We start from the raw sequence: 23,863 nt of genomic DNA on the forward strand, positions 1-23,863 counted from the left end.
TCCAAATCATTTATATATACTACAAACAGCAAAGGTCCCAGCGCTGATCCCTGTGGAACACCACTGGTCACAGCCCTCCAATTAGAAAAGCATCCTTCCATTGCTACTCTCTGCCTTCTATGACCTAGCCAGTTCTGTATCCACCTTGCCAACTCACCCCTGATCCCGTGTGACTTCACCTTTTGTACTAGTCTACCATGAGGGACCTTGTCAAAGGCCTTACTGAAGTCCATATAGATAACATCCACTGCCCTACCTGCATCAATCATCTTAGTGACCTCCTCGAAAAACTCTATCAAGTTAGTGAGACACGACCTCCCCTTCACAAAACCGTGCTGCCTCTCACTAATACGTCCATTTGCTTCCAAATGGGAGTAGATCCTGTCTCGAATAATTCTCTCCAGTAATTTCCCGACCACTGAAGTAAGGCTCACCGGCCTGTAGTTCCCTGGATTATCCTTGCTACCCTTCTTAAACAGAGGAACAACATTGGCTATTCTCCAGTCCTCCGGGACATCCCCTGAAGACAGTGAGGATCCAAAGATTTCTGTCAAGGCCTCAGCAATTTCCTCTCCAGCCTCCTTCAGTATTCTGGGGTAGATCCCATCAATTGCAATCAAACACTGGCATAGATTGTTTTAATTGATTTCTATATTTTAACATTGCTGGTAATCAAGTACTTAAATGATTATTATGATGTAATTCTGATCAGGCCAGATACGGCCTACAGGCCATAATTTGTCCACCAATCATCCACCATGGCATATTTCATGGGTTTCTTGCCCTATTATCCGTATGATGATGGGGCAAGAAAATACACAAATAAAAGTTGTGCATAAAGCAGGTGTGCTGCTGTCTGAACGCAAGAATAACAGAAAAACCGAAATATGCAAAAATAGGGAAACAAAAAGGAAAGCAGAGATTATGGTCTACAATTGTTGAACTCAATGTTAAGTCTGGAAGGCTGTAAAGTGCCAAATTGAAAGATGTGGTGCTGTTCCTTGAGTTTGCGCTGTTCGTTAAGGTTGTGTTGAGTTTCACTTGAATGTAGTAGGATGAGGACAAGAGATGTCAGTGTGAGATGCAAGTGGAGAATTGAAATGGCAACGCCACTAGAAACTTCGAGTAATGTTTGCAAACTCAACAGAGGTGTTCCGCAAAATGCTCACCCAATCTGTGTTTAGTCTCCCCAGTGTTGAGGGGACCATACTGTAAACAGGATACTAAATTGAATGAATTACTGTGGCTGTTCGAAGCCTCAATAAATCCCACTAAAAATGGGGATTGACAAACCGAGGAATATTAACCCCCGAGTGGTTGTGTGCGGTTGCCATTTTGAAAGAAGATCAGCAAATTTTGCCTTAAACCCCTGTGCATTTTCGCAACACAGCCTATCAGATGTTTGACCCCCCACCCCTCTGGCCCAGTTACAGGGTACCAGCAAGTAAAATAGCCATTCATGGATGAAAATTGGAGGCTGACTATTAATGTTTGTCTAGCATTTTGTGGCTGAAACGAGGAGCCGGTTTATGCTATGGTGTGTATAGGCAAAAGCACGATTTTTGGGGCCAGAAAAGAGTCTTCCTAAACAATAGATTTAACTTCTACAACATGATTTATGGTACATCTAAATGCTGCTTTCCGTGTGTAAGGAGTCATGAGAGTTCCTTTCAGAGTCTCACTTAGGCTCAAGGCCATACTCTGGATGTAACAAGAATGATTGACTCTGACAAGTATTGGGTTAAAATAACATTTTGGTCTGTTCCACGATAAGCTCGCCCAAAATTGATAATCACGTTACCATCTCCTGGTGCATACATTGACACATTGTTGATTAATCCCAGCAGCACTATGATCAGTCAATGTATTTTGGCCCATTCTCCCATCATCTGTGGATTACTATTCCAATCTGGCTGCAGCACTGAGTTTTTGAGCAGTGTCTCTTTAACTTGGAGTTTTGACTATATTCCAGCCTCTTGAAGCCAGCTGCCCCAATTTTCAGAAACAGATCTCAGCTCTTCACAGTTCTCACAGAGCAGGGACCTCAATGTTAGATTTTGCAATATTTAGGTAGGTTATTTATGTAGCTCTTGATGGTGTTTTCTCATCTGCCATCAATCAGCTGTTATGTCCATCAATTAAACTTCATCAGCTGATGCTTCAGGTAATGCACCAGATAAGATTACTCAATGACTTGGTCTATAATCCAAGGGTCACAGCCATAGGTCAATACTTGTAAATAACAAAAAAAATTAATTCATCAAAACACAATCATAGCTGGATCTAGTGAAAAATACAAAATGACATTACACATTAAAAATCAAAGCAGAGCAGAAATAAATGCAAGATACAAAATTGTAAAAATTAGTGGCTGCTGTCCTCAGACCTACACCTGCAAAGAGTAAATGGGGCCTTGGATGGTGAGGACTGTTGCTCGTTTTAGCCTTAGTTTACTTTATTCTTATTCTGTCACCTTTGCTCATGAGTTGCCAGGTATCTTTCTGATACCGCCACGTGGTTCAAGTCCAAGTAATGATTAATAATGCAACACACCACTTAGTAAGAGTTAAATCAACGCTCGTTTATTATATACAGCAATTAATACTTATACAATAATCCTACTTCTAGACTACTACCTACCACTAAAGGTCAATACTTAACTTTGGAAATGGCCCACCAGGTCAGGGAAACAAATGGTCTTTCGAATTGGTTCTGAGCCTGCGGGATTCAAAAGCTGGTACAAGTCGATAGTCAGGAGCGCCTATCTGGTAGCGATCGCTGGAGTAAGACTTACAGTTTTCTTGTAGACGGGTCTCAAAGGTTGCGAGCAGGAAGAGAAGGGTTGAGTTGAACTTGGCCCCTATTATAGTCCCCAGGGGCTTCCCGCCTCTCGGGGCGGACCTCGTACCTGGTTCCAAGTGATTGGACTTGGTCCCAATGACTTGGTTCGATATGCTCCAATAATGGGGCGATTCCTTGATCGGGGGGTGGTCGTTTATCTTTCTTTGTGTCAGCCCCTGCTGGCGCCGAAAGGTCTGGGTCGGCTTTCAATTGCCAATTTGTAGCAATTGTTCCCGGGGATGGCTGATTAAAATGCAGGTGGCTGGGTTGTTGTGATGTTGATGGCTGCAGGTATCGGTCTGGACTGACCTCCCCAGAGGCGAATACACTGTTTTACCTGCAGCTGTCCGTTTGGGTCCTGTTGGCTGATTTTCCCATCAGCCTCTTTCGTTTGCCATTTTAAATCGGGGTTTTGACCATTCTAATCGGGAATCAGCCATTTTACGTGGCTACAGGACAGTGGAGGTAAAAGAACAGGGGTTGGATTCTCCGCGCCGATCGCAATTTCGGGGCGGAGAAATGGGCGGTTACGCCGAAATCTGGTCCGACGCCGCTCCCGCGATTCTCTGGTCAGAATCGCGCGCGGTCTACACAACGCGAGTAGGGGGCCATTGACAGAGGCCCCGTGGCGATTCTCCGAGGAAAACTGGCCGAGTTCCCGATGGCGTGATTCTAATCACGTTTTGCCTGTCAGGAACAGCCGGTGGTGGCTGCGGACTCAGTCTGCGGCCTCCCTGGTGGGGGTGGGGGGATCCTTCACCTGGGGGGGGGCTCACAGATGGCCAGGCAAGTGATCGGGCAGCACCGATCCGCGGGCGCGCGCAATCTCGGGGGGAACTACTCGGGTGTGAGTCCGCCATGTCGCACCGGAAGTGCAGGACCCGTATCCGCAGCCAGAGCTGCGAGGAGCAGTCCGGGGCCCTGCTGACCCTCTGCAGGTTGGAGAATCACTCTGGACTTTCGTTAAGAAAGTCTAAAGTGAAACGCCTGCGTTTTGATGCTGGCGTGGGGACATAACCCCATTATTGGAGAATCCCACCCCAGGTATTCCTGCGCTTACATGGAAAAGTGTTGTAGGAAGGAGATGAGGTGTTAAGAATGATTGAGAAGTAGACTAGGGTGTAGTGGAGAGAATGGCCCCTTCGGAATGCTGAAAGTGGCGAGGAATCATAGAAAATAGGAGCAGGAGTAGACCATTTGGCCTTTCGAGCCTGCATTCAATATGATCATAGTTAATCCTCAACACCATACTCCTGTGCTCTCCCCATACCCTTAGATGATTCTATAGTCCAGAAATCTATCTATTTCCTTCTTAAATATATTCAGTGACTTGGCCCCCAACCTCTGTGGTAGAGAACTCACTACCCTTTAAATGAAGAGGTTCCTTCTCATCTCAGTTCTTATGGCCTACCCCGTATTCTGAGGATGTGACCTCTTGTTCTAGACCTCCTCCAGCCAGAGGAAACAACATCCCTGCAGCCAGTCTGTCCAGCCCTGAAAGAAGTTTGTACATTTCAATGAGATCCCCTCTCATTCTTCTAAACTCCAGTGAATACGTTCCCAGCCAACCCAATCTCTCTTCATATGTCAATCCTGCCATTCCAGGAAGATGTATTTGATGATGGCATCATGTTGGAGGAGGAGAAAACGGTAGATGTTAAATCTGGTGGGGTGGAAGCTGAGGGCAAGAGGAACTCTGTTGTACTTCTGGGAGGGAAGGGAAGGGCTGAGAGCAGAAGTGTAGGGAATGTGTTTGACACAGTTGAGAACCCTGGCAAGCACAGGAAGGGGAAATCCTTGGTTGTGGAGAAAGAAAGAATTATGGAAGCACCTGTGGAGCAGATGTATCAACGGGACAGATGCTAAGAAGACTGAGAAACTGCGATACGAGAATAGAATCCTTATTGGGCCCGGTGCGGGGAAGTGTAGTCAAAGGAGCTGTGAGAGTCAGTGGAAATATGAATATTTGTTCATAGCCAGTCCCCAAAAATGGAGAGAGAGGGAAGGGAAGAGCCGGAGCTGGGTCAAGTAAAAGTCAGAGAATAGTAGAAATTGGAAATAAAGTTGATGAGGTTTTCCAGTTCAGGCAGGGAGTAGGAAATAGCTTGTATACCATCATCAGTGCCAGGGGTAAGGACCAAGTTGGCACTCGCCAAGGGGTGGAGGCTGATGGGAGACTGAGGCAGAGGGCCCGAAGGGAGGAGCACTGTCTGTGGGTGGGCTTGGGGACCTTGTCAGCGATTGGGGGGGGGCGGGGAATCGGCCATGCCAGCGGTTGGGGATGGGGTGCAGCCTGGCCAGGGATTTGGAGGGGGTTATTCTGAGAGGATTGGCCTTGCGACTTCTTCGGGTCCCACAGCACAAATCAACCTGGCTCCAAAATGTTGCTCAGTATGGGTGGATTGCAATCTGGATCATGCCGAACCAACCGGCGGGAATCGCACCTCGTTTCCCGCCGGCGAGAATTCCACTGCTTAAATATATGCTCCCTGGTAATTGACCCCTCAGCTAGGAAAACAAGTCTTTCCTGTCTACCCTGTCTAGGTCCCTCATAATTTTTGACACCTCAATTAGGTCACCCCTTAGCCTCCTCTATTCTAGGAAAACAACCCTAGCCTATCCAACCTTTCCTCATAGCTAAATGAGAGAACGAGTTCAACCAGGTAGAGGAGGGTACAGGTCGATTGGCTTGGCCTTCATTGAAGGAAGAAGCAGAGCGCCTTTAGACCATCCTGGTGGGGGTGCAATTGTAGAGAGATTGGATAACTTCAACTTTCTCAACATATGAACTTGTACATATATATATTCTTCCATAGAACGACTGTCCATTTCCAAAAGCTAACAAAATCTGAGTAGGTCTCATAGGCATTTAACAGATTATCTTTCTCCTGGAATTCATCCAGAAGCTCCATCAGAGAATCAAAACATTTATCATAATCCAACTATATCTCAGAAAACATCATGGGTGGGGTTCTCCGATCTCCGATGCCTAAATTGCATTCAGCGATCGGCTGGAGAATCCACCTTTACGCTGGAATCGGGGGTGGGGGGCGTTTTTGCGACGCTCTGCCCCCTCAAAAATGGCATATTCCGGAAGTACGTCGCACGCCATATGGATGGCCTCAGGACCTCACCTGAGGCCCTCTCCCGATGCTCCGCACCCGATGTTCTGAGACCCCGATAGTGTGGGACGCGTGTCCTCACAACTTTCGGGGACCTTGCGTGGCATCTGCGGACTGTGTCCAGCGCCGCCACAATCGGGGGCAGGGGGGAGTCGGTTTGCTGGCGGGGGCTAGGGGAACTGATGTGGGGTGGCGAGGAGGATTTGGGGGGGCAGTTTTTGGCAGGCTGGATCCGCGTGCAACCGCCGCCATATTGCAAGGCGAGGCCGCCGTGCGCTTGCGCGACCGTATCCGCAGGTAAATCCTTTACCTGGCTGCTAGCCCCTCACCGGGCAGAGGATCGGTGCAGGGGCGACGCTGACTTTCTGGTCATAAGACCAGATGGATCCTGCGGACATAGTCACAGGACCGGAGAATCAAGCCCCATGCTTTTGATTTCACTTAGCTCAGGAAGAGACAAAATCATGGGCTGGATTCTCCCAAAATGGGACTATGTCCCCCCGCCGGTATAAAAGCGCTGGAGTTTTACTCTGGAGATTCCTGCAAAAACGATCGCTAATTCAATGCCCTGCAGGGGGCTAGCGGGGTCCCAGAGTAATTCACGCAGCTTTAGCTGCGGATACGGGCCCCCTCACCTCCGGTTTTGAGTCCGTGCATGTGCACGGCGGCGGCCTCCAGCAGCCACGCCGAGCGCCATGCAGACTCAGACCGCTGAGGCGGACACAGAACTTAGACCCCCCCCCCCCCCCCCCGATCGGCCACGCGCCCGAAGATCTGACCGCGCGGATATTAACCCTGGCCGCCTATTAGGCTCCCCATGGTGTCCGTTTCCCCCACCAGGGCAGCCGCGGACTGAGTCCGTAGCCACCATGCGAGAATCCCGACCGGCAATAGCAGGTTAGTTCCACGCCGTCGGGAACTCGGCCGGTCGGGAGTGGAGGACCGCTAGGCGGTCCTCTATCAATGGGCCCCCAACCGCACGGAGTACTCCGCGATCACTCCGATTCTTGGGTCCCGGAGAATCGTCGGACCGGCGCCAGGCCCGATTTCGGCGTGAAATTGGATTTTCCGGCCCCGCGCCCCATGTCTTGATTCTCTTTGGTAAAGTATGGATCAGAGTCCATATTTTAAGCTCCTTCTGCAGAACATATTATTCAAACTCATCTGGGTATGTAGTTGGAATGGGGAATATAGTATCCGATTTAAACTTGTCTTCTGTCATTTTCCACAATAGCCACTAGGATTTCAAGTTCTTTATCTGAAAAAAATAAGAGCCTGATTTTCATGGAGGAAATGGAAAACGGAAGCTGAGAAAGTTCCCAATTCTACAAACCCGTCTCCTTTAAAGCGGCCTCTGTCCGCTTTATTTTCCCTCTGTGAAGGGGAGGAGAACCTGGATGAAGTGACAGACGAATAATGGGCCCGATATAAAGGATCAACTGTGTTGCGAGCACAGAAGTTGGATCGTATCTGAAGTTTCTTCAAAGCTGATGACTGTCAGTAATTATCTGAGTAATAACTAATTGCAGGAGTTACAAGAGATCACGGGTTATGCACCATCCGGGTCCCTGTGACCACCGCAGAATATGATCACCCCTGGTAAAATGGGGCAGGGTTTCTCCTTAACAAGGGTGACATTACGGGCGAGGAGAGTTATCGATGTATGTTGAATAAACACTGGGCTAAATAGCTGGCTTTTAAAGCAGACCAAGGCAGGCCAGCAGCACGGGTTCAATTCCCGTACCAGCCTCCCCAAACAGGCGCCGGAATGTGGCGACTAGGGGCTTTTCACAGTAACTTCATTTGAAGCCTACTTGTGACAATAAGCGATTTTCATTTCATTACATCCTACCATGCATTCCTTTTTGTCTCATGGTTGGATTCTGCACTGGCAACGAGGCGGAACTGGAGGTGCCGCCAGAGCTGCGTACAGCACTTCTGGACCACTTTGTCTAGGCCCTGGAAGGCCTTTGCTCCAGCGACTGAGATGTCCCACATAGGAAAACTTGAACCATTCGATGTGAGTAGTGATGACTGGGCTCAATAAATTGAGCGTATGCAATATTTTTTTCGCTCAAATGTGCTAATTGGTGATGAAAGGCAGACCGTAATATTGCTGACAAGTCAGTGGGCCGCCCTCGCGCATATAAAGCCTAACCCACCCAGACGTGCCAGGTTCCCGGCCTTTCAATGCATTGGTAGCCTTGGTCAAGGAGCAATTGATTCCAAAACCCCCAATTATAGTCTGCAGATTTCGCTTCCATACAGCTTCCCAGGCCCAAGGAGAGTCCAACAGCAACTATTTGGGGCGTTTAAGGAAACTCGTTGAAACTGCGAACGGGGATATCAAGATGGTGGCAACAGACAGTAAGCTGGGTTCCGAGACCAAGACACCAAACAAAGCTGCAAGGATCTCTTCTCCCACCAACCCCCCCCCCCCCCCCCCCCCCCCCCGGCATTACTGCACCCCTCGTGATCAGGCGTGCTACATGAATGACTGGGACGTTCCTATCACCAACTCCATTGCGTGACAGCACCCCGAGTCGCCCCATCTGGATAGCACTGCAAGTCAACAGGTACTCTCATTGAGATGGAACTCAACACCGGAGTGGCAGTCTCCATTGTAAGCCGCCATGCGTTCAGCGAGAGTCAATCCAGTCTGCAGACTTTGGCCCTCCAAGATACAGATGGCAGTTTGGCCACATATACAAGTGAAACTCTGGCCATTGAAGGTACCACTCTGGTACCCATAGCTTACAGTGAACAATCAACATGCTTGTCCTTAGTGGCGGTCTGCAGTGGCGGCCCCAGTTTATTAGGCCACAAATGGCGGCATCATTTGTAGTTAGGCTGGCAGCGAGTCTGCTGCATGTACCCACACGGCACTGAAGGGGTCCTGCTGAAATTCCCGGGGGATTTCGCTCACCATCAACGTGGCTGTGGCAAAACTCAACATGGACCCATAAGTGTAGCCACACTATTTCCCCGCCCAGCCAGTACCATATACATTTCTCCCGAAGGTTGACGCCGAACTGGACCGCTAAGAGCTTCTTGAAATTTCCATCCCATCCGATTCACCAACTGGGCTACGCCGGCAGTACCGGTACTGAAACCTGATGGGTCGGTGCGATTATCCGGTAACTATAAGATGACGGTGAAATGTGTCTCTTGTCCAGACCCAAGCATCTACACCAAGCTCAGTGGAGGAAAAACATTTACTAAACTGGATACGAGCCATGCGTACCTACAGTTGGTCCTAGACCGCGGCTCCAGGCGATTTGCAACCATTAATACCCATAAGGGCTGTATAAGTACGCCCAGTTGCTGTTCGGGGTTTCATCAGCTTGTGCAATATTTCAGTGGGTGATGGAAACCATGTTGCAGAGTCTACCCAGGCTGGCCATGTACTTGGACGATGTCTTCATCATTGGAGCCTCAGTCAAGGAACACCTGGGAAACGTAGCTGAAGTCCTCCGGGGGTTCGAATAGGCCAACGTCCGCCTCTGAAGAGAGAAGTGCGTTTTCAACGCCCCCAAGGTCACCTACTTGGGATATCGGGTAGACAAAAACGGCCCACACCCGGTGAAGGGTAAGGTGTGAGTGATCAACAGGCACCCATCCTAGAAAGACAGACCGAGTTATGCTCCTTTAGGATTTGTCAATTACTGCGGGAAGTTTATCCCGAACTTGGCAATACGGCTCAGCCCACTCTGCCAATTATTGAAGAAGGGGCACCCTTGGGAGTGGGCCCCTCCACAACAGAAGGCATTCACGGATGTGAAACGAAAGAGAAAATGCTGGAAAATCTCAGCAGGTCTGGCAGCATCTGTAGGGAGAGAAAAGAGCTACCATTTCAAGTCCGATGACTCTTTGTCAAAGCTTCCAACCTCATAGTCTCCCAACCCCAACAGCCCGCTTTTACCTACTTCCCAAAATCCACAAAAAGGACTGTCCCGGCAGGCCAATTGTGTCTGCATGCTCTTGCCCCACCGATCTTATTTCCTCTTATCCTGACTCCATCCTCACTCCTCTGGTCCATTCCCTTCCCCACCTACATCCGGGATTCCTCTGGTGCACTGCGTCATATTGACAGCTTCCAGTTCGCGGGCCCTAACCGCATTCTATTCACCATGGACGTGCAATCCCTCTACACCGCCATCCCACACCAGGATGGCCTGAGAGCTCTTCGCTTCTTTCTCAAAAAGAATCCCGGACAATTCCCATCCACCACCACTCTCCTCTTCGTGGCTGAACTCGTTCTATCTCTCAACAACTTCTCCTTTAACTCATCTCACTTTCTCCAAATCAAAGGTGTAGCAATGGATACCCGTATGGGTCCTAGCTACGATTGCCTTTTTATGGGTTATGTGGAACATTCCTTGTTCCAGGCCTAGGGCCCTCTCCCACAACTCCTTGACCGATACATTGATGACTATTTTGGCGCCGCGTCATGCTCTCGCCCGGACCTGGAAAAACTCATCAACTTCGCTTCCAGTTTCCACCCCTCCATCGCTTTCACCTGGTTCATCTCAGACACTTCCCTTCCTTGATCTTTCTGTCTCCATTTCCAGCAATAGACTATCCACTAATATCCACTACATGTCCACTGACTCCCACAGATATCTGGACTACAGCTCTTCGCACCCTACACCCTGTAAGGACTCCATCCCTTTCTCTCAACTCCTTCGAAGGAGCTTTGACAGAGTCATCGGACTTGAAACGTCAGCTCCTTTCTCACCCTACAGATGCTGCCAGACCTGCTGAGATTTTCCAGCATTTTTTCTTTCGTTTCAGATTCCAGCATCCGCAGTAATTTGCTTTTATTCACGGATGTGAAATGGAAACTGTCCTCCGAGAAGCTGTTCACCCACTTTGACCTCGCCAAGCCACTTCTGTTAATGTGCGATATTTTCCCTTACGGGGTGGGGGTCTGTCCTCACACATTGCACGCATGATGGATCGGAACGACTCATAGCATTTTGACCCTAAACACTCACTGGCACGTAGTGTAAGTACGCGCTAATTGAGAAGGTAGGCTTGGCTGTTGTTTTTGGGGTTCACAAATTCCACCAGTACGTCTACGGGCACTAATTCATTGGATACACCGACCACAAGCCTCTGCTTGGGTTTTTTAAAAAGGATCGAGTGATTCCCCTGATCACATCAGCAAGGGTCCATCAGTGGGCTACGCTATTAACTGCATACAAATATACCTTGGAACACCGCCCTGGCACAAGGATGCCACATGCCGACTTGTTGAGCCGTCTCCCCCTCTCCATGAGGCCACCGGCACCTACATCAGCTGAAGAGGTCATCGCTGCCCTCCATTTCATGGACTCTCTGCACAACACGGCCATGAAGGAATGGACCTAAACGGATGCACAGTTATCCACCGTCTGCCACAACATCCTATATGGAGCCCAATACCGAGCTTTGCCTGATGACCTGAGGGCCCAAGCAACAAAACTCCTGGAGCTCAGTGTAGAGGATGGCTTCTTAATGTGGGGGACGGGGGCGGTCGTTCCGGAACACAAAGTGCCCCCCCCGCTGCAAGATCTCCACAACGGACACCCCGGGGTGTCGAAGATGAAAATGCTCGCCCACAGTTACATCTGGTGGCATGGGATCGGTACTGGCATAGAAGATGGTTCAGCACTGTAGCTCATGCCAAGAACATCAAAAGGCTTCACTGGCAGCGCCGATGCACCCATGGGAATGGCCAGGCAGCCCGCGGTCCCGCATACATATCGACTTCGCCAGCCCATTTCAGAGGGCAATGTTCCTGATCATTGTGGACACACACACCAAGTGGCTCAAAGTCTACACGGTAGCACAGTGGTTAGCACATTTGCTTTACAGCTCTAGGGTCCCAGATTCGAATCCCGGCTTGGGTCACTGTCTGTGCGGAGTTTGCACTTTCTCCCCGTATCTCCGTGGGTTTCCTCCGGGTGCTCCGGTTTCCTCCCACAGTCCAAAGATGTGTAGGTTAGGTGGATTGGCCATGCTAAATTGCCCTTAGGTTGGGTGGGTTACGGGGATAGGGTGGAGGTTTGGGCTTAGGTAGGGTGCTCTTTCCATGGGTCGGTGCAGACTCGATGGGCCGAATGGTCTCCTTCTGCACTGTAAATTCTATGATTATATGATGCAGACCACGCCCCACGAGGGCGACTGTTGACCACACTTTTAGCATCCACGCCACCCCCAAAGTGTTAGTGGCTGACAACGGCGCTGCTTTTACTGGCTTCAAACGGCATTCGCCACGTACAGACGGTCTGATATCACCCAGCCTCGAACGGTCTGGCCCAGCTGGCGGTCCAAACTTGCAAGCGCTGGATGAAGAAACTGACCACTGGATCCTGGAATCCCCGGTTGGCCCGGTTCGTATTCAGCTACCGGACCACACAACATGACACCAAGGGGGTTGGATTTGACTGGTTTTGATTGGTTTATTCTGATGAGTACTGAGGTACAGTGAAAAGTATTGTTCTGCGTGCAGCTCAGACATATCATTCTGTACATAAAATAAAATACTTAATAGGGCAAACATAAAATACACAAAGTAAGTACATAGACACAGGCATCGGGTGAAGCATACAGGAGTGTACTATTACTCAGTAGAGAAGATGTGTGAAGCGATCAGATCAGTCCATAAGAAGGTAATTTAGGAGTCTGGTAACTGGGGATGAAGCTGTTTTTGAATCTGTTGTGCATGTTCTTAGACTTTTCTATCTCCTGCACAATGGAAGATGTTGGAAGAGTGAGTAAGCCTGGTGGGAGGGGTCTTTGATTATGCTGCCCACTTTCCCCAAGGCAGCGGGAGGTGTAGACAGAGTCAATGGATGTGAAGCAAGTTTGTGTGATGGACTGGGCTGTGTTCACGACTCTTGGTAGTTTCTTTCGGTCTTGGGCCGATGGGGAGGCACCTCAGGACATGCTTAAACCTGGTCATCGTGGACATCATGGAGTGAGTCCGCCGCAGATGTGGGCGGTGCACACTGCTGCACTGTTTTTGAGCTCGGAGACGCCTTCTGCGTGCAAAGTTTTGTTGTTGGCACAAGGAAAGGAAGCAAGTCATCACGTGGACCACATCTCCCACCGCATCCAGGAGCCAACAGAACCTGCCCATGACATTCCAATCCCGGTCCTCCCGTGGCCTGTTACCATCTCCTCTGCCTCCTCCTCCAGCCGTCAATATCCCGGAGGCTGAAATGCCGGATACCGGCCGTACGGACTCTGACTCCGTCATGGACATTTGCCCACCAGGGAGCGTCGTGACAACACTGCCCACTCACGCAGAACCAACCTCGGGAGAGCCCACCAAGTTGGATGAATAGCCTTTGGAAAAGGATGGTGTGGTCAAAAGCTACAGGTAGGTAGAGGTCGAGAAGAGAAAGTTTATCGTGGTCACGGGCACAATGTATGTAGGACTTCAATTGTGGACAAGATGGGATGGGTTCAGAACATGACAACAAAGGACTTTGGGAAGGAAGTTGAGGTCTGAAATGGTGTTTACAGGTACAGTGGGAGCAAGAGCAGATTTTCTGAGGTAAGTGGTAATAATATTAGTTATCATGGGGTTCAATAAGGGAAGTTGAGTGGTCAACAGTATGGTTGGAATAGAAGAGCGAGATGTGTATTTGAAAACCGGACAAGGTTAGAGAGAGTATTCTGGAGAGGGGATAAAGTCTAGGTCATGACATTTGTTCAGGAATAGGGGATTTGGGGGGAAGTTTGTCCCGAAGGACTGGGAAGAGAGAGAAGTGGAAGAGATAGTTGAATGGATGGTCTTGATTTTTTTGTGCTAGTCCTCGCACTTACAGTTGGAGGTAAGGTGGAAGAGATAGGGACTGTTATTTAAGAAGACACTTAGCAGCAGAAAAGAGAAGATAGTGTTATGGGTGGGGCGTTTTCAGAACCCCAAAATGTATCATGGAGTTCAACCAACCTCTCCCTTTAATGGATTTGTTGCTTTTCCTAGCACATGGCTTTTTCCCTAGGTGTGGGATTACAATTATGGACACGTGGGTTTTTAAACACAAAACACTGTTTATTCCATGAACTCAACATCTTAAATAAACATTGGATGTCTTAACACCCCTTACTTCAAAGATAACTCAGAAAATATTGCAACAGTAAATAACTCCTTCAAATGTTCCTTCAAATTTCAAGAGACTTAACACCTTTAAACAGTATCACATCAGGTTAAAGGATATATATATTTTCAGTAGAATAGCATAGACATATTAGCTTGGTTGACTTCAGCTCCAGCACCTTGCTTTCTTGCTGCAGCTCTCTGGACACACACAGACAACCCAAGCTGCTTTCTCAAACCTGGCTTTCTCCCTTCAAGCAGATCACAGCAAACCAGAACTTCTCAAGCTGCTGTCTCAAACTGGCTTTCTACTTTTAAACTGCTCTCAGCAAAACCAGCCAGGCACTTTTTAGCTGCTCTCAGCAAAACCAGCCAGACACTTTTCAAACTGCAAAACCAAACTGCAAAATGGCTGAACTGAGCTGAGCTCCACCCACTCTATGACATCACTGTTTTCTTAAAGGTACATTGCTTAAACATCCAGTTCTTAAAGGTACCCTCACATGACAATAGGGATTATCTTGCATTCCTGGATGATATTTGAATGGTGAGCATTTTAAGTGATCGAAAGAATTTCTGGAAAATTCTTTAAGTAGCCTATCCAGATCTGGTGATGAATGGTTAACTAACGTCAGCCAAAAATGTTCCTTTCTGCACCCCTTGAAATTAAGACAGTTGAGATAAGGGCATATCAGACCAATAATGTGGGCGAGAATTGTATTAGTTCCAGTGGGGTACAAAGTTGATAGACTGTGATTTTTTTAATCAATTGGTTTTTTAAAAATTCATTTATTTATTGGATGTGGGCAATGCTGGATAGGCTAGCATTTATTGCCCATCCCTAGTTGCCCTTCAGAACGTTCTTGAACCGCTGCAGTCCATGTGGTGTAGGTACACCTGTGCTATTCGGGATGGAGTTCCAGGATTTTGACCCAGCGACAGTGAAGGAATGACAATATATTTCCAAGTTAGGGTGGTGAGTGACTTGGAGGGGAACCTGAAAGTGGTGGGGTCCCCAGGTATCTGCCGCTGAAGTATCCATTTTTTAATTCATTCATGGATGTGGGTATCATTGGCTATGCCTGCATTTATTGCCCATCCCTAATTGCCTTTGGGAAGGTTTTGGTGGGCTACCTTCTTGAACCGCTACAACAGTATTAAAAATGTTTCCCACCTGCATTTTTGACAAGTGCTGGGAATTGTGACAATCCCAGCTGATGTTACTATTGGTCAAGTCAGATTCCAGAGTGAAACTTGGCTTGATAGATTCTAACTTTCTTTTCAAAAACATGGAGGCAGTTCCTGAAGAAATTTACTCTGATGATTGTTACGACAGCCTAGGTGAGCGCTAGGTCAATTCCAGCCCCCCTCGCCCTGGAGTCACAACATAAGTGAATTAACAATTAATTCTTACAAACTTGTCGAGATTTTGACCCTAGCCTGTTCCAATGGGTTACAGGCAACAGATGTATAAGTAAAACATTAAAATAACGGTTTATTTAAAACAAGGAAAAAGATTAATATATAATGATTAAAAATGGAACAATGGTTTGCTAATCTAACTATTCCCAAAACCCCATCCCACCCTCCACCCAGCCATACACAGGACAGACACAGTGGAAAGGGGGGGGGGGGGGGGAGATTAAAAAATAAATAGGGATTAAGCAATATGAGATGGTTCTTTGCTGCCGGTGTAGCGGTCTTTGTAGCCAGCGATCTCCTAATGATGTCTTCAACCAGAACCTGCAAGCTTAGAATGCTCTCTAAGCATGTTAACTGCCTCATGCTTGGATCTCTTCACGGCACTAACATGCAAAATAGAACTCCTCTGAAGACCCGCCTTCTTTCTGGAAGTTTCTGACTGGCTCCACCAATCACAGGCAACAAAAGGAAAAGGTTGAGAATCCTAATATCTAAAATAGTAACATACGCATGTTTCCACTTCTTTCAACGTTGGTACAGTTGCCAAGCTTCATCGATTTCCAGATCTTCTCTAAAGACAAAGACAGCGTTTTGTCGGTGCCCCACTCACTCTAGCCTGGGCAATTCTAGATGTACTATCTGAAGTTAGTATCACCATTCTCTGTAGATCCAGATTGTGATTTGTGTAGTATTGCTTAACAGCATTTGGAATATTCCAACCATTATATGCAATTCACTGGATAATGCCAGCAGACATAGTCATATAGCTGACATTGTTCTGCTCCTGAAATTTGATGTGTGGATTAACATTTTATGCACAGCAATATCAGTGCTCTCTTCAACTATCAGTGTACGTATCTGGGAATTGCTTCCAGCTCTTTTAGGTCGTTTTGGGTTACAATGTTAATCGACTGTTCAAATTCAATGGTATAGTTCCTGCTTCTGCTGGTAGGAAGATTATCATATCTCACTACGTGGCCATTCATTTATTAAACCAACAGCACGGGTGTGTTTATTTTTATAGCATGGAACACATTTTCAGTCAGAATTTTTATTTCATCTGTATTTGCTCACTTGACGTTCCTCCATTTCAGTCTGCTTGTCGGTTTTCAGCAGACACTGCAAATAAATGCTGAACTCCAGCACCATATTTTCAGAAACAGGTTTTTGAACTAAGTGACATTTCAGAAAGCGCAGTTTCCATTCAGTCGATCTTTTGCCAATTGTAAATCCTCCATTCATTTGTTTTCAGAACACAATTTATAATCAATTGTGGAACTGAAAAATGTCTCCCATTTTCAAAAGGCCATTCAAAGAAGAGCAGAGTTACCCTGGCCAATATTTATCCATCAATCATCGCACAAAAACATTACCTGGTCATTATCACATTGCTGTTTGTGGGAGTTTGCTGTGTGCAAATTGTCTTCTGTGTTTTCTACATTACAACAGTGACTACACTTCAGAAGTACTTCCATTGGCTGTAAAGTGCTTTGAAACATCCGGTGATCATGAAAAGCACTGTATAAATGCAAGTCTTTTTCCACATTTCCCAAAAAAACTTTTAAAGCATTGTACAGCATTTTTTCTGAGGTGTTGTTTGATCTCCAGCCTTTCAATTGGACATGAAATGAATGAATGAAAATCGCTTATTGTCACAAGTAGGCTTCAAATGAAGCTACTGTGAAAAGCCCCTAGTCGCCACATTCCGGTGCCTGTTCGGGGAGGCTGGTACGGGAATTGAACCGTGCTGCTGGCCTGCCTTGGTCTGCTTTCAAAGCCAGCGATTTAGCCCTGTGCTAAACCAGCCCCTGATATAAGGCGAAAGTGCAATCGTTATAAATTGATGAATGTTTATTTCAATGCACAGCACACATCAGATGTGGTCAAGCACATGTACATTTTAGAGAAAATGTTGATCATGGGGTCAGAGGTTGTATTCAGTGTCAAGGAACTCTGAGGTTTCAATCTGACTCTGAGGCAGCAAATAGCGAGGAAGATGGAATTGGTGGCTAGGGAACAGAGTTCATCCAGAGTCTGAAGACAGACTTCAGTACGCTCATTGTTTAATTTGAGGAAATCTGAGCCCTAACCCTAATGTGTGTATTCGTCCTTCATTGTCGAAGACCACAACATCAACTAACATTCTTCGAGTTGTTTCAGGTGCAATGATTTTCAAGATGAATAATCAATTCATTTTGAGCACAAGAAGACCAGTTGCATGTTGGACCTGCATATTGTTGATGTGAAAGAGGTGATTGCAACTATGGACTTATGAAGCTCGCGATTCCTGTTCGCCAGTGTGTTGACTCTATTCTGTTCAAAGGAAGGCATGTCTTGAGTGATCATGCGTAAAGTACTCCCATATGTCTCTGGGATAATGCTGAGACCTTCAACGCATTCTTGAAACACTTTCTGTCCTCCATATGAACGATTCCCTTCAATTAGCTTGCTGCAGAAGAGCTTTTTTGGTAGGTGCTCAACTGGTATTCTGGCAACATGGCTGACTATTAGTGCCTGGGAGAGAAATGGTGGGCGCTAGTGCCACTCCTGTTTCTGGGCCCCTTTTTCCTCCACCCACTTTTAACCTTCCCCTTCAGTCGTTCATGAGTTAGTATTTCTCAAGATCAACATACTTCGTTCCATATATGATATGTCTATAATGGTGTCAATCATTACTGAAAGCAACTTAGCATTTTACGCTCACTTAAGATGAAGAACGTCACTTTCTCAACACAAAGGTGAGTACATTAATTTTGTGAAGAATAACTTAATAGCGAGCCTGAAGGCACTTGTTTCCGAGTTTCTTTCATCTTAGTTACATGTTCATTGTAATGGGAGAGGTGTTTTCAGAACCCCAAAATGTATCATGGAGTCCAACCAGCCTCCTTTAATGCTATTGTTGCTTTTCCGAGGACACGGCTTGTTCTCCAGGAGTGGAATTACAATTATGGACACGTGGGTTTTTAAACACAAAACAATGTTTATTCCATGAACTCAACTTAACCTCTTATATAAACATTGGATCTCTTAACACCCCTTACTTCAAAGATAATCCCGAAAATATTACAACACTAACTAATCCTTCAGTTATTCCTTTCAACATCCATGAGAGACTTAACACCTTTAAACAGAAACACATCAGGTTAAAGGCTTTACTCTTATGAGTTTAAATCACCCAAATGATCCAGAGATAGTCTTTCATGGCAGAGATCACAGCAGATCCAGCTCACTGCAAACACAGACATACCCAAACACTTTTCCTCAAAACTGAAACTAAAAAACTGCAAAATGGCTGATCTAAAGCCCAGCTCCACCCACACTCTGACATCACTGCATTTCTTAAAGGTACATTGCTTAAACATCCATTTCTTAAAGGCACTCTCACGTGACATCATGAATGATTCGATCATGACAAGATAAAAGCTTAATTAGCCCCAAAGAATTACCATTATTAACATCATTATTCTACTTGACTCATTATCAAAAGAAAGTCTTCTTTCTCCCTCTGTAATTATGACATTGAGGTTTTTCTTGTGAGGAGTATTCTCAATTTATCTGTTTCTGATTGAATGTTTTGAATTAGCTGATCATCAATGCTAAGCATGCTTCCAACTGATGCCATCCCAGATAAGTCTTTTTATAGCATGTGCTGTCTTCATGCTTTGGAATGTGATTATGGAGCTTTTCCCATGTAGACTGTTTAGAACACACAGAGGTTGCTACGGGTGCCTGAGTAACCTGTGCAGCAAAGAGCTTGTAAGGCAAGCAAAACTAGGCACACCTAGGCTACCTACTGCCTAAGATTCTAAATCAATATCATTATTGCTTAATTTTTAATATTTTTTATTTATTCTTTCATGGGATGTGGGTGTCATTGGAAAGGCAAGCATTTGTTACCGATCCTTAATTGCCCTTAAACTGTGTGACTTGTGTGGCCATTTCAGAGGGCAGCTAAGAGTCAGCTACATTGCTGTGGGTCTGGAGCCACATGTAGACCAGACCAGGCAAGGATGGCTGATTTCCTTCCCTAAAGGACATTAGTAAACCTGAAGGTTTTTACAACAATCGATTATAACTTCCTGGTTACCTTTACTGAGACTAGCTTTATATTCCAGATGGATTAATTGAATCGAAATTCCACCAGCTGTCGTGGTGGAACTTGAACTCAGGTCCCCGGATCATGAGCCTGGTCCTCTGGATTACTAGTCCAGTAACATTACCACTACACCACTGTGTCTAGCCCCAAAGTGTACATGTACTGGCATTGCACCATTATATGAGCAGTAAAATGGGTGAGGGAATCTAATTTGTGAGATCATTTGTATGTTTTTGAGGCAGACCCGACCTAAGAACAAAAACTGAACTGGAAATGAAACTGAGAGGCAAGTAGAAAAGGTAAACCTAGAAATTAAGCTGAACTTCTCAGTTTTTGAGGAAACCAAAATGGAGGTTGGGAAATTGTAACTGAAACTTCTGCGAAAGATATAAAAGGACACATCAGTCCAAACCGAGCAGGAGAAGTTGCTAAGTTCAATTGAGCAGAACAGACAATCTGACAAAACTCAAAAAGGGGCAAGATGAAGAAACTGAGAATAAGTGAAGAGAATACGTTGCTGCAGTTTTCCTGTAACTTGATGATAATAGTGGCGGATCCACACCATCCAGACCAAGGTGAGCAGGAGAAGTTGCTAAGTTCAATTGAGCAGAACAGACAATCTGACAAAACTCAAAAAGGGGCAAGATGAAGAAACTGAGAATAAGTGAAGAGAATACGTTGCTGCTGTTTTCCTGTAACTTGATGATAATAGTGGCGGATCCACACCATCCAGACCAAGGTGAGCAGGTTCTGCAAATGTGTGTTATTTGTGGAGAAGACCATGGCCGGGATTCACCGACCCCGCGCCCGTGGGATGGCCGCCCCACTGGTCGGCCCAGTGATTCGACGGGCCAAGTGCCCGCCGTGTTTGGCCTAGTCCCGCCAGCATGGGTTACGTACGGTCCCACCCGGCGGGACCTCGAAGTTCTGTCTGTGGGGGCCGTCCTGGTGGGGAGGCGAGGGGGATCCGACCCCGGGGGGCCTTCACGGTGGCCTGGCCCGCGATCGAGGCCTACCGACCGGCAGACGGGCTAGTTCCATGGGGCCCTATGTTCCTCCGCGCTGGGCCCCTGTAGGGCTCTGCCATATTGCCCGGGGGCTGACGTGGAGACGGGAACGCACGGGCATGTGCGAACTCGCGCCGGTCATGGCGCGCATGCACAAACTTGCGCCGGCTGTGGTGTGCCGGCTTTTGGGCACCGGAGCTGTGGACACCACTCCGGCGCCGTACTAGCCCCGTAGGAAGAGGTGGATGGCTGCCAGTTGAGGCCCATTGAAGCCGGAGTGGCTCGTGCCACTTCTCACGCCGGCATCAGAACGTGGCCACAGGATTGGAGAATCCCGGCCCATGCCTGTGAAACTCACACACACACACAAAATGCTAGAAAATCTCAGCAAGTCTGACAGCATTGCAGAGAGAGAACAGGGCTAATGTTTCGAATGTGTGATACTATGAAACTCAGGCTTGTTATCCACGACTTTCAGCTGGGGTTTAGTCTAGCTCCTGGAAGGAAAGGAGGTGAAACTCCTTACAAGGAAGACAGCGTTTGAAGGACTTTGTGACTATTAAAATCTGATTGGTCTGCTGAGCTAATTTATATGTTTCATCTTAGTTTAATTTAATTGCCATTTAATTGTGCAATTTATAGTTTCTATTCAGCCACAACTTGTCTATTAATTCATGTTAATTCTGGATGTTAGAAAATAAGGGGCGGAATGGTCGGGTGGGGGGGCGCGAATACATGCCGGGTGGGGGGGCGCAAATCACGCGACGCCGCTCCGACGTAGGTCCGCCGATTCTCCGGAGAATCGGCGGCAATGGCGCCGCCGCGGCCCATCCGGTGATTCTGCGCGCTGTGTTCTAAATGATGAAGAGGGATCTCATCATAAGTCTTAGAATTCCCCCTATACCAAAAAGGGTCGGTTAGTTCTAAATAGTGAGCAGGGATCTCGCCATCAGTCTTAGAATTCCTCCTATACCAAAAAGGGTCGGTTAGTTCTAAATAGTGAGCAGGGATCTCGCCATTAGTCTCAGAATTCCCCCTATACCAAAAAGGGTCAGTTAATTCTAAATAGTGAGCAAGGATCTCACCATTATTCTTCGAATTCCCCCCTATACCAAAAAAGGTCGGTTAGTTCTAAATGGTGAACAGGGATTCTCTTACCCTGACTCCTATGTAGACTTAGGTGGGTGCTATTCAGGTCAAACTAGTGTTTCAAGTTATCCCCAGGTATAACCCATATCTTCATCGAAGATTCTGTTGACTTCCCTCTCAGTAGCTTCACTCACGCGTCCGGCTTTTCTAAGTTGAGTAAAGTAAACTTTCTAATAACCACTCTTTCAGGTTATCAATTTAAGTTCGCTTTATTTTCAAATTAAAAGATAAAATCACTGTGTTACAGAAAGGTAAAAAGATCTTTTCTTTGGATCTTCCTGGTCAGTTGTTAGACTTTCAGGCCTGCCTTGACAATCTTCCTTCTTTAACTTTTAGTCTTCTGATGGATTCACTGGGTTGCTCGGTTTTTGAATGCTGTCCGTCCCATGACCGAGAATGAATGAACCTCTGGCTGCTGAATTTTTAGGGTTTACATTGCCCTTTGCGCAGCCTTAGTTTCTACATGATCTTTATTGAAAGTAACTCTTTCGCTGCTTCGTGACCTTATTGAAAGCAACTTAGTTTCGCTGCTCCATGACCTTATTGGAACTTCGCCGTTGCTTTTTGTTTAATACAACGTTTAGTTATCGCATTTAGTCTTTGAACTATCGGGTTCTGCTTGACAGGTAATAAATTTGGTTGCTACTTTGTCAGCAAATGTCCTGATATCAAACCCTAGTGTTACCATAACTTGTGCTCAGTGAAGCAGCTCACCCCTGCATCTCTGCTGGCGTCAGTATGTCACACATATACCATAACTTGTGCTCAGTGAAGCAGCTCGCCTCTGCATCTCTGCATTCAACGGGCGTCAGTATGTCACAAATGGATTCTAACCTTATCTAAATTGGGACGAAAATCCTGACCCTTCTAAGTCGACTACTTGCTAAAAAGGTTTAACTTCTAAAAATGTGTAAACTATTGATGTGTTGGGTGTTCTGGATCACATACAGGTCACCAACACTTGAAGTAGTGCAACACTATTTTATTAAAAGGTTAACTATTTAAACATACTTGAACTGTGGGTAAATACGATACTAGCTTTAACTAAAGACCTTTGCCTTGTCCTAACCAGTTGATGCACTCAGCACATGGTGAATGTCTGTGTTGCAGGCTGTGATCTCTGTGCGCCTAGCTAGCTGCTACTCGAATGAGCGGGAACTCTGATGCCCCCTGTCTTTATAGTGCGTGTGCTCTAACTGGTGATTGGCTGCGGTGTTGTGTATGTTGATTGGTCCCACTGTGTGTCCATCAGTGTGTGTGTCTGCACCATGATATACTGGTTATTATATTATGACATCCCCCCCTTTTATATAAAATAATGTGCCTGCTTGACAATAAATAGTGTGTGGTGAATGTTCCTGACTACGTGTGCGAAATATTTACAGGACTATGTACATAAAACTAAGATATTTACATGGGAAGGTGCCTGGTGCAGAAAAAGCAGTGTCACACAAATAACGAGATGAACACTATATTCAAACCACTTGAATGATTAAACGGAAGAACAGAACAGACCAGAGAGTCCATTCGTGCACAAAGTTCACAAATTAAGTCTCTGAGGTGGGCGACAAATTCTGGTTGACCGCCTCAAGGGTGGGTCAGGAGCCACCGGCTGAGGAACGGGCTGGACTGCGTCAGAGTGTGGAGGATGCAGAGTAACCGGAATCTCCGCATTGTCCAGGTCAGGGACAACAGGAGGGCGTGGCACTGGCGGAGGATCACGTAGCGAGCACGGAACGAGACGAAGGGCACGTCGATTGCGGCGTAGAATGGAGCCATCCGGTAGACGAACCAGGAATGAGCGGGGGGGCCACCTGCCGAAGAACCACAGCAGTTGCAGACCAGCCACCAGTCCAGAAGATGGATGCGGACATTGTCATCTGGAGCCAGAGCAGGGAGATCAGCTGCACGGGAGTCATGAGCCACCTTGTGCTGTGCACGAGACAGTTGCATTCGTTGAAGGACCGGAACGTGGTCGAGGTCTGGGACGTGAATGGACGGCACCGTCGTCCTCCGGGTGCGACCCATGAGCAGCTGGGCTGGCGACAGACCAGTGGACAGTGGGGCCGAGCAATAGGCCAGCAGGGCGAGGTAGAAGTCGGATCCCGCATCGGCAGCCTTGCAGAGGAGCCGT

The sequence above is a fragment of the Scyliorhinus torazame genome, chromosome 2, assembly GCF_047496885.1.
Source record: "Scyliorhinus torazame isolate Kashiwa2021f chromosome 2, sScyTor2.1, whole genome shotgun sequence".
In the NCBI taxonomy this organism is placed as follows: Eukaryota; Metazoa; Chordata; class Chondrichthyes; order Carcharhiniformes; family Scyliorhinidae; genus Scyliorhinus; species Scyliorhinus torazame.